This window comes from Vanessa tameamea, chromosome 4, assembly GCF_037043105.1.
Source record: "Vanessa tameamea isolate UH-Manoa-2023 chromosome 4, ilVanTame1 primary haplotype, whole genome shotgun sequence".
NCBI classification, from domain to species: domain Eukaryota; kingdom Metazoa; phylum Arthropoda; class Insecta; order Lepidoptera; family Nymphalidae; genus Vanessa; species Vanessa tameamea.
The window spans coordinates 4,561,274-4,575,647 of NC_087312.1; the positions used below are offsets into that span (position 1 = coordinate 4,561,274).

Consider the following 14,374-nt stretch of genomic DNA (forward strand, 5'->3'; position numbering starts at 1 on the left):
ATTGACTGCTTACTTTAAAAGTATGAATACAATTTTGTTAATATTCCCACGAGACAAACCAATAGAAAAAAAAAAACACAAAAAAATGTACTTTTACAATATTCTACTCAAAGACAAAAATTATAGATTAAAAATCACATATTATAACGACAGCACTTATGTGATATTCATTTTTAGGGTTCCATAACTCATAAAGAAAAACGTAACACTTATAGAATCACTTCGTCATCGGTCTGTCTGTAAAGACTCTATTTCTCAAAAACCCGTATAGGCTATGAAATTTAAATTAATATCAAATACTCAAGTCTGCGATCGCTTATAGTCTATTGCTATAACTCTGAAGTTTATGCCGCATATTTTGACATTGTAAACACGAGATGTAGGATAAGCTTGTAACGCCAAGTTTCCGATTCCGCAAAGTCAATAAATCAGGTACTCATGAGGAGACGGGGAGGTATTCCATTCTATAATCAAATTCCGTAAGTATTTTTAACCTATTCATAAATTCAAATCGTTTGTAAGAAATACATTAATAAATAAAAAATATTACTCAACATAAGATTGTATGGATGATAATAAACCGTAGAGCTGGTACTTATTAACCTACATGCCGGATATATTATATAAATATAATTGTATTAGATGTATTGGAAAAGTGTAACTACTAAGTTACTTCTCAGTAACATCTACATTCCAAATCAGTAGTATTACATTCATCACAATTCTGTAATGACAATTCAAAAGTGCTTGAAAAACCCTACTTGAATAAAGCGCGACGAACTAATTACAAACCAAAAGTTTGTACGGATCTTTAGGTGTGCGAGTCCGACGCGCACTTAGTCGAATTTTATATATAATTTTATTTTTATATAACATATGTTATTATGATTATATTAATTATTTTTAATCATTTAAATATCAATTTTATTGTCATTATTTATCTTTCAAAGGGTTAAAGCGTAAAAGTAACATCTTAGGGGAAGTAGTATTTCATGTTTTTAAACAATAAACCACTTTAAATACCGATTTATTTAGCATTAGTTGTCGCTTTTGCAAATGGGCCCCCTGATGGTAAGTAGTCATCACTGTCCTTAGACATTGACACTGTAAGAAATATTAATTATTCCTCACTTCACCAATGCACCACCAACCGTGGGAACTGGGATGTCATGGCCCTTGTCCCTGAAATTACTCTGGTTAAATCACCCATCAAACACAATAGCACAATATTATTACATGAAATTGAGTAAAATAATATTTTATTATATATTTTAACAGTTTAATTATTAACATAATAGTTATTTAAATTCTCTTATAACTATATACGAATCAAAATTTAAAATGGCTATTTTACAAATCATGACCGCGTGGAGCCGAGATGGCTCAGTGGTTAGAACGCGTGCATCTTAACCGATGATTTCGGGTTCAAACCCAGGCAGGCACCACTGAATTTTCATGTGCTTAATTTGTGTTATTTCATCTCGTGCTCGGCGGTGAAGGAAAACATCGTGAGGGAACCTGCATGTGTCTAATTTCAACGAAACTCTGCCACATGACTATTCCACCAACCCGCATTGGAGAGGCGTGGAGGAATATGCTCCAAACCTTCTCTTCAAAGGGAGAGGAGGCCTTAGCTCAGAAGTGGGAAATTTACAGGCTGCTAATGTAAATGTATGTATGTATGATCGCGTGGAATTGTAGCAAGAGTAGATACTAGCAGTATTTTTCTTTTGAATCGCAATTCCGATTCTCTGGTCCAAAAATGCACCGGCCCTCCTGTCGCAAGTGGTGGCGATAATTAACGAAGTTTTTTTTATAGATAAAATTATGCTAATATGTTTGTTTAATGGAAAACTTAATTTACTACAAATTTTTCATTAATAGTTTTTTTATAATTTTTCAGTGATTTGAGTAAAACAGATGTGATTCGTTGAAACCATAACATATTCATCAATTTTATTCCGGGAAATTCTAATATTTTCTTTTCCTATGGTTGTCGTCGCTGTGCGTTTTTTTTCTATTTTAATCTAGTATAATGTCAATTAGTACTTACTTTCAAATATACCGCAGTTATTTTGAATTAACTTATATTCATTTTTTACACTGTGTCTACTTTTGTGCATCATTTAGTTTATATGATTTTTTACTTTGTATATTTCATTATTATTATTGTTTATATAATAATATATATATTATAAATAATATAAATAATATATATATTGTATATATTATACCGCTTGTCAAATAAACCCATTATTATCGTTATATAATTGCGTTTTGTGTGTATTTGAGCGGATCCTGCAATCGGGAATTAAATAAAAAACTTATTTCACATCGACAAATTTGGGACGGACAGCTATTAGAAATATAAATCATAAGAAATCAGCGTTAATCTAGTGCAGAGTGATCTACAACTCGAAAATTCGATTCCACGGCGGCACCTTTGGCTTTCCGCTTTCTAATGTCTTTCAACCAGCACTGAACCCGGGTCCAGCATAATTTTTTTTATTGTTATAATAAAAAAATTAAAACTAGTAATTTTCATTTTTTTTATTTTAAAGTGAAGAAAACCTCATATGTACGTATATTAATTTTAATATATTTAAAACATTTGAACTTGACAAAAAACGTTAAAATCACGTTATGTTTAAATATATACTTAGATACGTCTAGGGATTGCAATCCGGCGTAATTTTCATTCCGGCCGGATTCGACCGGATTCTCATCGAACCGACGGTCGGTTCAGATAAATACGATTCGATAAATCTGTCTAATGAGTGGCACAATTACCACAATAATGAGTTTGTATTATATATCATTAAAAAAAAATTGTTTCAACAGCTTACGGTAAAAATAAATTAGCGGTAATCCAAAGTAAGGCGTTATTATTTACCTGTTTCGTCTGTCACATACGTTTGCAGTTACATATCGTTTTTAGCAGATTATCTTTTGAAAAGCTTTACCACTTTTCGCACTTATTGAAGAAACTCATTGTATCTAAGAATTACTTCTGCCTTAGAAAGATAAGGATGACCAGGATCAGTTATTGTAACTGTAACTCCTTGTTTATCATCATTCGTTGAGTCTTCGTCATCTGTATCTGATTCATTTGATGTTGTTGGCGTTGTTGCCAGGCGGTCATGTGTCTTCTCTTCATTATTTTTATATAAAATATCGACCATAATTAATCATAGCTAATGTACGAAGCACAGCTGTTCATAACAATTCATAAGCTTATCTACTTTGACCATGACTCTTGCTCATGCCAATAATATCAGTTCAGTATCAAAACCAAAGTTTTTTAAGCAGTGCTGATAGTATGTTCTGGAGTACATTAACTATGTAATTTAATCAAGGCTAGATTAAAGAGTTTTTAACAATTAAGCGCATTTAAAATGTCTACTCATGTAACAGTTCTATCATTTTGCCAAAATTGCTAGCAACGGATCCGGTCCCCGGATTCGGTAGACGCATAATGATGCCGGATCCGCCGGATTACCGGATCCGTTTTTCCGGATTGCAATCCCTAGATACGTCCCAATCTAAAAGAGTTGACAAATTACTAAATAAAAAAAATAAGAACACTTAATTTATTGAGTTTTATCCCCTCCCTATTTAAACCCCTTTAGGGCCGAATTCTAGACAACCTCGATATATCTTAACAAGTTTGGCAACACCATTTTTCACCCCCTTTTGCTTTTTTTTATATTTTTTCAATAGCTACATAGCATACTTTTGTATATTTTAATGTTCAAAATTGAGTAAATTTCATAAAAAATTTACTCCCAAAACCCCTTTGAAGTGTTTAAGCTTGTTACGTACCAAATACCTTAAAAATCGCTTAAGTAGCTTAGCCATGAAAACATAACAGTCAGACGGACAGACAGACAGGCAGAGTTACTTTCAAATTTATAACATTAATATAGATAATAGGCTATAGGATAAAGTGTTACGTTACATAACTCAGTAATATATTTTAAACTTATTTCCTAGTGGTAACACTGTACAGGCCCGTCTGCGTGGGTACCACGAATCACCAGTGAATTCTATCTCCATCAGCAATACACAACCTAATTCGTATTGATGTGTTCCTGTTTAATGGCTTACCATTTATAACTTATTATACGATGGTGTATTTAAAGGCTCAAGGTATATATGAATCTAATATCTTAGATCCAGTTGGCGGCAGATGACGGTGTCAATAGTAACATAGTTAGTTATATATGTATAAAGATTTAAGTTTTTAATAAAAAATTACCCTTGTAAACATACATAAATGTTACATGTTTCAAATCTACTGGTAATGTAGTAATAAAATATTTTGCAAAAATATTTTGAAAGAAATAATATGTCATACGATATAACAATTCATCAATTGCTCAATGTCAGGCAAAGCCTATTTTAGGTGGTAGGTCTTTGTGCAAGTCCGACTAGGTACCAACCCACTTATCAGATATTGTAACGCCAAATAGCAATATTTAGTATTATTGTGTTTTGGTTTGAAAGGTAAGTGAAACAGTAACTACAAGCAACTACCGGACACAGCTGGCTTCTTGGCGATGTAAGGAATACTTAATATTTCTTACAGCGCTAATGTCTATCGGTGGTGATGATCACTTACAATCAAGTAACCCATTTGCAAGACCGCCTACCTACCTATATAATAAAAAAAAGCATCCTCTCAAATGCAAACGCTGCTTCAAATCGTGTTAGTGGATATGATGTGTTGGAATTTTATCTATAATATTTATTAGCTTTATACATTTATATGTGTAGTTTCTTGAGAGATTTTCCTTCATCGTCGAGCATGAGATGAATCAATTATAAACACTAATTAAACATGTTAACTCAAAGCTTGCTTGAACTTGTACCCGCTCACTTCGGCTAATACCAACTTGTGCCATTCACTGGGCCATCTCGGTTCTTGAATAAAATATATTTCATTTGTTCTCTTTTCAATATTAAAAATAACTGCATTCGTTTTGAATAAACCTAGTCAACTTGTAATCAATACGTACTGATTTCTTAATAATAGTAAGACATTAGTAATTCTCAATTGTCTTTATGAAAATATACTGAACTGATTTGTGCGTTTTTTTTTTGTCTTAAAACTTAAAAATTAAAGAAAGATTAAGAAAATTAAAGAAAAAAAAGTTTCTCAAGTGATACAGTCGTACAGTCGAGACAATATTATTACCATTGAATCTAGGCAAATTGATCTTACATCATCGGTAACTAATTTACATACCGTACTTCCCCGTCTACCTTTATTAGATACTGAAAGAATATAATATCACATATCCTTAGGTACGTACGTACTTTTAATAACGTAGCGTAAGCAATTTTTTTTTTTTTAAATACCTTTCATTGATTTACTTTTCAAATATTACTGCACTAAATTATTTATTTTAAGAATAAATATCTTTAATAGTATTTAAGACATTTCGATTTAATTTTATTAAATTTTTCTCCATAAACTATTAATTTTATCTGATGGAGCCTGACAAAAAATTTTTTTTTATTTTTTTTTTAGATAATTCAATTGACATTTGAATTACGTTTCAAAGTAGTTTGTATTGCCTTAATTGAATTAAATATATTTTATTTTTTATTTAGAATGTGGATTTATGGATTTATAAAAGTGCATAGTTATTATCGTCGTCTGTACGTCACAGTGACTTCTAATCGCCAGTAACGAGCGGCATCGTTATCGGCGCGACCTCATTATACGATATCATCACGCTTAACGCCTATTATTCTTGGTCGTTAGTTTTTCTAAGCGCATTCTTGCTTAGAATGCATTGTTTGAAAAAGGATAAAAGGATTTGCATTAATAAGGATGATATTAGATAGGTGCTAGTTAAACTGTTTTCAATTGCTTCATTTAATTTTTTTTTATTGAATTTCCGTCTGCATGTCACTATGATTTAAAATAAAAATTGATTTTAATGTGTTAGAAGGAAAACAACAATTTATTTTCTCGATAAAATTATATCGAGAAACTAAAATAAATTTAGTACGTACTCGCTATTTTTATTTTATCCCTTCGATAGATATATACATACGAATAATAATAAAAAGTATTTAGAGAGCAATCACGTCTTAACAAGAATAACCGCAAAAAATCAAACCTAATAAAAATTGGTAAGGAAAAATCGTTGAAAAGATCAGCAACGACAAAGGACCCCAAACGAAATGTGAAAGCGATCCGCGAATTGCCATAAAAAGATCGTAGAGCCAATAAAACGAATCGGCATTGTCAGCGATGATTTGAGCGGGGACTGCGCGGGGGCGAGGGAGTGGAGGGGTAACATGGTTTGGGCGGGCATTTTTTACTAGAAAAAGCGTTCGGAAACGAATAGATGACGATTGATTTGTTTAAATTGCTTGAGGTATATTATTGAACTGAATTGATCGGAAATAGTGCAAGATTGCCCGTAATATATTGTTTGAATAATATTTAAGAAACATTTGTTACAAATTCATTTCTCTTCTAATTTACTATATTTTATTATTTAATTAAATATATTTTTAATTAAGGTTTGTTACTTTCTTCAGTAAAAATAATTTACTTATTAATACCTACCAATTTTTTTAAATCAAATAAACCTTTTCCCAAAAATAATAACTATTCTAATACAATATTATTTTTAATTTTTTTTTTCATAATTTGAATGCGAGAATTATTGGTACCTACTTCAATGAAGTCTAATTAAGTTGAGAGACCTATTTCAAATGTACGAATTATAAATTTTCATGTCCTAATATCTATTAAATAAAAAGTTAGAGAAATCCAAAAACTTTGAATCATCAAAAACTTGTAATAATTTGAAATAAGTTCGCAAAGTATAATTCTAAACTTACTTGGCGTGTATGTGAGGTCGTGCGACAGGTATTGTACAGCGCCTCACCGGCACGCAACAACAATCCAACAGTTAACTACAGTCTTATCAACTTTACGAAACAGTTCGATGAGTTGGTGGAAAGTTATTTCGAAGTCCGCACGAAGATGAGCAGCGGACGTCGCGTCAGCAGACCGACTGAGCGGCGACGCGACGTCGCTTACAGCCGCGAAGTGCGCCGCGCCGGTGGGCGGGTTCGAAAACCACGCACCACCTCGCTCCGCCCACTGCGAGACACGCCCACCTGAATTAATAAAGGCGGCAAACACCGCCGGACACGCGGACAATGCTGCATTGTCCTGTGTCCAAAATAGTTTCAATTAGAATCGAGGCGAAGACACAAAAGCCTCCGCCGGCGACTCATTCACGACGAAATTGACCGCTGCATGTACGATTAGTGAAACCCACATGAAACTCAGTTGTGTCATTATTGGTCTAAGAGATGAGTTTGTCAAATACAATTAAATTATAGTTTGATTTAATTATATCGATTATTTATTTAAAAGTAGGTATCTACCTATTATTTAATACAAAATATTTACAAAAACATACATATATCAACACTACGTAGCTCTCTTAAATACATAAGTACCTACTAGTGTCTACTATAAATAGGTACCTTCTTACCTATTATTTACATACCTTCTAAACTAGGTCTACTTCTAAGTTTGGATTTCGAGGAACTTATTATAAAATCAAATTATAAATTTCTGATAACTACGATTACCACTGATCTTATTTTTAAGTACTATATGTCTATTTATATATTTCATTGTTATTATTCGAATAAATATTAAAAAATGCCACTAAAATACTTTTTCGTTATAACACCTACCACGACGGAGGTACAATTTACTTATTATTAAACTGTTTCCTTTTTTTAAGAGTTTCAAATGAATCAATAAATAATATTTTAAATTTACTTATTAGCTTTAAATATACTTGTTTATATTGTTTCGTAAATTCATACAAATGTTAAGAAGGGAACATACTTGGTGGTACGCATTACTTGGTGGTAGGGCTTTGTGCAACCCGCCGGGTAGGTACCACACGTTCATCCAATATTCGACCGCTAAACAGCAGTACACATTATTGTCGTGTTCCGGTTTGAAGATTGAGTGAGGCAGTGTAACCACAGGCGCAGGGGACATAACATCTTAGTTCCCAAGGTTGGAGGAGTACGGCGATGTAAGAAGTGGTTTTTCCTTACTGTGGTGACCACTGATCATCTAGCGGCCCATTATCTCGTCCGCCTACCTATATCATAATCAAACTATGTTTTTATTATGACGTCACAGAACCGTGCACATCCAATAGTGCTTCGAATTCTACATATTCAATTTAAATAATATAAAAACACCCTCCTTTAATAACTGTTATTGGTTCATAATTTCTAACTAAAAAGATACATTAAGTAGAATACATTTTACTGGTAAATTTGTCAATAGAAATTTAGTCAGTCAGTGGAGCCTTGTTTTTGTAGAAGTATAATATTCTTTTTCTAATCATTGTGTTAAGTATAAGAAATAAATACACTTTCGTATAAGTGTGGTAGAGTTATTGTTCTTTCGAAATTACACTGGCTCACCCTTCAAACCGAAACTCAACAATATTTGGTAAGTACTTAGTATTATTTAGCAGCAGAATAAATTATGAGGACCTACCCTGATGGACTTGAACAAAACCCAAGTTTGGAAACTTAGATTTATTGCATAAATTTTTCTCTACCTTTCTCCTATTTCTGAAATAAAAAACGACAAATAGGACAGAATATATAAATAACTGCATTTTTGTATGACACATCATTTCGAAACACTAAAGACATTATTGAAAAAAAATATATATACTTATATATATTGAACAATATTTTATTTAAAAGATAATATTATGTAAAATAATTTGATATTTTATAATTCTAAAAATGAAAAGACCGCACAGCTGATTTATCTATCTTTTTTTTTCTTATTTCCACATTCAAATAGAGACTTAAAAATATGTACTGGTATAATATTTGTGTAAGTAATTAGAGCAAACGTGCTATTTGCCAGTATTTTTTAAATTTATATACAACCTTAATACATATTAAAACAAGGAATTCCATGATCATCATCAAAAGCGCTATAAACGGATCTCATCTCGCCACGATGTTTGAAATTTAAATAATCTGATAATAAGTAGTCAAACGCACATAAACATTGGTCCTACAAAAATACGAATACAAACGATATGGTCTGTGCGTCGGGGTCCATTAAGTTATACGGATTTATTGCGGCCTTCTTAACCTTCAAACAGGACCACAGAATAAAAAGATTTTTAATAATGTCGGGTAATAGATAAAATTATCGAATAACTCAACCTATCTACCAATTTTATTGTACTCAAACAGTAAGTTAAGTTTCTACTAGTCATTGTGCCCGTACTCATGAGTTATTCTGCCATCACCATGAATACCATCAGCCGATCCTTATCAATATTTGTTAATAGATCTCTTATACTGTCCTCCGGGTTCCTCATCCAGCCAGTCCTTACCATTTTCTTTAAGCGAGCAAGTGTAATTATAAAAGGGCACATCATGTTAGTTTCCATGATTGGTCGCGCTTGACCATGATTACTAACTATTTGTCGCCGCGGCTTCGCTCGCTTTTAGAGAATCATCGTCAAGTTAAAAAAGTAGGCAATGTCCTTCGTTGAAGTTTAAACTTGATTCATAACAAATTTCATCAAATTCGGTTCAATGGCTTGACCGTCAACGATTAACAGATAGACCGATAAACTTATTATCATATTTATATACATAAAGAATATTTCCTACGATGCTAATTTCTAAGGGCGGGAGTAGAAAACTTACAATCCGGTTATACAGTGACTTGTATTCAATTAGAAATTGACACATTGGATTAAACTTTTATACCAGGGCAGAGCAAGTCTTACTTGCTTACGCTTAAGAGTAAATAATCAAGTTTATACTTATATTGTGCTAGAAATATAATTTACTCAGCGAGCCCGTAACTCAAAAATACAATAGTACGATACTATAAATTACAGATCCAATTTATATATTTTTAATTTGTCAAACCACTCGTATAAACCACTCACAACACAAAAGCCTCATGAACTGTTACAATTTAATGCTTTTTGATTGATCATTAATTACTTATTACATTTATAAATATCGGTTTATTACATACATTGTAACGTTATCATTACTGTTTTAAACATAATGGTGATTCGGATAGATAAATTGTTAAAGTCGACTTGTGTTGCATAACATTATGCCTCTAATAAGTCCTAATGCACAAATATCACCCATCCCTTAGCTTATGTTCTTCAAGTATGTTAGGGTCACGAAAGCGCTCCCGCCTATAATTTTCGGATTCTGAGTAAGAGACATTACCCTGCAATCCACTTTTACGATCTGAGTACACCACTGAGCCATCTTAGGTCCAATAATTTAAATCTATTTTAAGTATTCCAACATATTGAACCTATCTTATATAAAATGCATAAATAAATAACTATAACAAATCAGTCGATATATATAAAATAAAGCTACAGAAGGACGTTTTGCAGCAAATCAATCCGTTTTCCGTCCGAATTCTTCCGACAAGCGTTTGTTCTGACATTGAATGTGTTTGAAGCAGTCTATTTATTCAGACGGAATCCTTCCTGACCAGTAAAGCAAACGGATATTCGGTGGTTCTGAACAAGCGAGCTGTGATCCGTGAAGGGACCGTGGAAGTCATTGGATTGTGAGTCATAGCTTATCGTGTTTGCTGTGATATCAAGTTCGTTTCGTTTGATTGACTTATTTAGAGTGTTGGCTAAATTATGACCTTTTGAGTTTTCATGTTTATTGCAAAATTATTTATTAGTCACTACTAATAATTTTATAATAAACGGTTCAGATAAAACAAAATGGAGCGTATCTGCACATTTTATGTTTAATATTATTTAAATTTTTTTAACTGTTTTTGCAGGTAAAAATAAAAAAATTATAATTTATTTGTATAGTATGGAGCGAGTTTTTACTATGCCAGATAAACATTAGAAATTTGAGATTTGCCTAAAATTATAAATAATGAACCATTCAAGAAAGCGAAGCGAAGTGGCTAAGTAAAGTATATAAAAATAAAAATTAACTCTCTGACAGCCCTTGTTTTCATTTTTGTTATATATACTTACTAGAATACTGTTATACAAAATAATTAATAATAAGTGGCAATTACTTATGTCTTAGAACTTAAAATTTGTGATTCAACGGGGAAATGCTGCTAGCATTCGTGTCGCCATTCCACGCGATCATGATTTGTACAGTACATTTAAAATAGTTTAAAATGTTGTATAAAAAAGTGTATAATGAAGGCCTTTATAGGAATAATTATTATGTACAAAAATATATTCGATAACTTCGAACCTGAAGCAATACATGTGTATGTGTAGGTGTACGTATACATCTGGTTCAAGTCTCACGAAAAATGATACGTGACACGTGACAATGATTATTATCACTTTAGAAGAAATGTTAGTAACAATTTTCAAAATTTGTAAAGTTCACTTATATAAATAATTTCAGTCATTGGTCCTATCATGGTCATGTCATGGTAATTTTGTGCCAGTTCCTTGTTTTCAATTTATAAATTTAACCAATTTGACAAGACAAAAACAAGTGACAAGTGTTTCAGTCATATCATTTGAGTTTAGAGATTGTGCACTATCTACAGCATTTATTTACATACATATTCGAAAGTAAATAACTAAGGCAAATCAGTCTACCTATGTATTGATTTATTGATGTTTATTTATTTGCGTTTAATAATTTAATCGTTATGAGGTAACAAATAGACAGATGTTATACCCATTTTGGAATCTTATTAATATCTCTGATTTCAGCGTTGATAACTTAAAATTTGTGTATTAAGAATATTTCTAACTGTCGTTTATGTAGTTTATAGTTTGACTAACTTAGAGACCTTTTACTTTGTGTTCAATAGTTATTTTATAATTTGAATTTGAGAGACCGGTTGTAGAAATAACAATAACATAAAAGTTATTTTTTTACAAACATTTACATGACGAATGGTGAATAGATTAAAAAAATGATGTCAATTTTGATTTTAAACATTTTTTTGCTTTGAGCTTAAGTGATTGAATATAACTTCAAATATTTTTACAACAATTTTCTTAATATTATCAAAATAAGTTATCTTAGAATTTGCGTACAAACAACCACCAAATCACATTTTGACTGCAGTCGAGACATTCCGTAAGAAAAAACTCGAAACTCACCGCAGAACACAAGCGTAAAATGTCCGAATGTAATATGCAACATTGACTATAATTATTATAAAATATATACGCACGTATCAAAATGGCGTATCATTGTAGGTCGGTTGTTAAAATATCACGAATGAGATCCGAAATGAATTCTAACATAATCACACTGCACATAAATACCACCTATTGTGTGCTTATTTTTACTAAACCAATATAATAATATAAGTGTGTGTATATGAATACAAGAAATTTTGTTGAAATCACTTATCGGGTGTCGGCATATGTAGTTTACTGTGATTTGATTAAAACAACATTTTAGAGAATATTTCCTTAATTGATAAAATAGTTTGGTATATCTAAGAATACATACAGACGCATCGATTAAATATATAATTATGGTTGAAGCAGATTTTTTTTTTAACACCATTTTACTTAGATTTATTTAAAGTGAGTTTTTTGAACGGTATTTACAAACACTAATCTATTAAATTAATTGTAAATATTTCGTAACATATTTTATTATTCTACCGCTAAACAGTACTACTTAAAAGTATCGTAATCCGGTTTGAAGGGTGAGTGTGCCAGTGTAATTACAGACACAACTCCTTAGTTAAGCAGTAATGTGACATTAATTTTACTTCTTTAAATTGATTTAACAACCAAAATAAACTGAAACTTTTAGTCTCTATTAAAATAGAAAATACCTCGACATTTCCTTTCGAATTGTGAATGTAACTTCGATGACTTATCGGGGCGCAAACACCGTAGCGTCGTAGACAATCGTCGCACGGTCACGTGATTCAATATTTATTTTATTAATATTCAACCGCTTTGCGACTATTTGCTTCATCTTAAAGGATAAGTAAGGCGACGGTGGAGAATCTCAGATATATCTCGATGGAATTATTTTAATAAAACTATTGATATTCATCTCAGTTATCATATAATGTTATAAATAAAATCATAAATGTGTGTATATTATAATTTTTTTTAAGTTAAAATAATTAACTATGTTCTGCTGTTATATTGTAAAACGTCATATTTTCTCGGTTGCTTAACTATTACTAAAATACATTAATAAAATAAAATCAAAGTCCAAGTCACAGTAAATATTGCTATCTTTAAGATGAACCTCGATGTATGGTCTATATACTCTTAATAACTTTCTAGTAACGATTATTATTATCTAGAAAAAAATCATAAAAATTTATTAGCATTGAAATACGCTAATAAATATTGTGGAATACCACATGAATACAATTGAACTAAGAACTTGATAATACCATTTCTATAACACTTTTACATGGTTACCATTCCCACGAGATAATAGGATATAATTAAATTAATTAAATTGTTTTTAGATGTTATTATTGCACTCAATACAGTCGTTGTGCCATTAATCTGTGTCATTAATACGTCTACAAAACGTAAATAAATCATCAATAATGTTGCTGTGTTCAAGTGTCAGCCACCGTAGTTAAAGTAATAGGAAATCATAGATCTCACGGTTAGCGCTGTTATGACGTAGTGGCTTTATGTACTTTTAGCAATGCTTATTCTATGATTTGACCAATCACCTGTGCCATAAGAAGATCCGCTTGCTTAAAATCAAAACAAAAATTTGTTTACTCAATTACGCTAATAAAAACTTATAACAGTGTTCGGAAAATAGATCGTACTGAGACGAACCGCCACGAGAATCAGTAATTTCCCTTTTCCACAAATTTCACTACAGAGTATGTTAATATAGTACAATTAAATTTATATTTATTTATATATAATAATATATCCTATCTTAAAATCAACAAATAGTTAGTACACGTTTTTTTATCACGAATATAATCTTGTATTGAGTAATATGTCTTGTTTATCAGTATTTTATGATGAGACATTATATTTAAATTTATTAATATGTCAAGTTAAAATTAGCTGTGGTTTTTTATTATATAGGCTCGTTTGCCTTACTTAAATAAGTAACAAGAAATACACTTTAAGCACCGTAATTTCACTAAGTCGTTCCACGAACATTAAAATAATAATAAAGCAATAATTAAAAAATAATGAACATATATTTTTTAATGTGTCCTTGTAAAATAAAATTATTGGCTACTCTAGTGATGTTAATTAAGCAATTATTACAATTATATAACTAAATACTCCGAGTATTCTACTAGCTTACGTCTCAACGCGCAATTTAA

The 14,374-nt window shown here is 31.2% G+C and overlaps 1 protein-coding gene across 1 annotated transcript in view; it reads right to left on the reverse strand.

Moving 5' to 3' along the window:
- Window positions 1-7,019, reverse strand: part of LOC113394348 (LIM domain transcription factor LMO4) — a 159,239-nt gene extending 152,220 nt beyond the window's left edge. Inside the window, exon 1 of the mRNA XM_064220748.1 lies at window positions 6,865-7,019. The gene's annotated coding sequence lies outside the window, so the exon portion shown is untranslated. The remainder of the gene's footprint in view (window positions 1-6,864) is intronic.
- Between the last annotated feature and the right edge of the window lie 7,355 nt (window positions 7,020-14,374).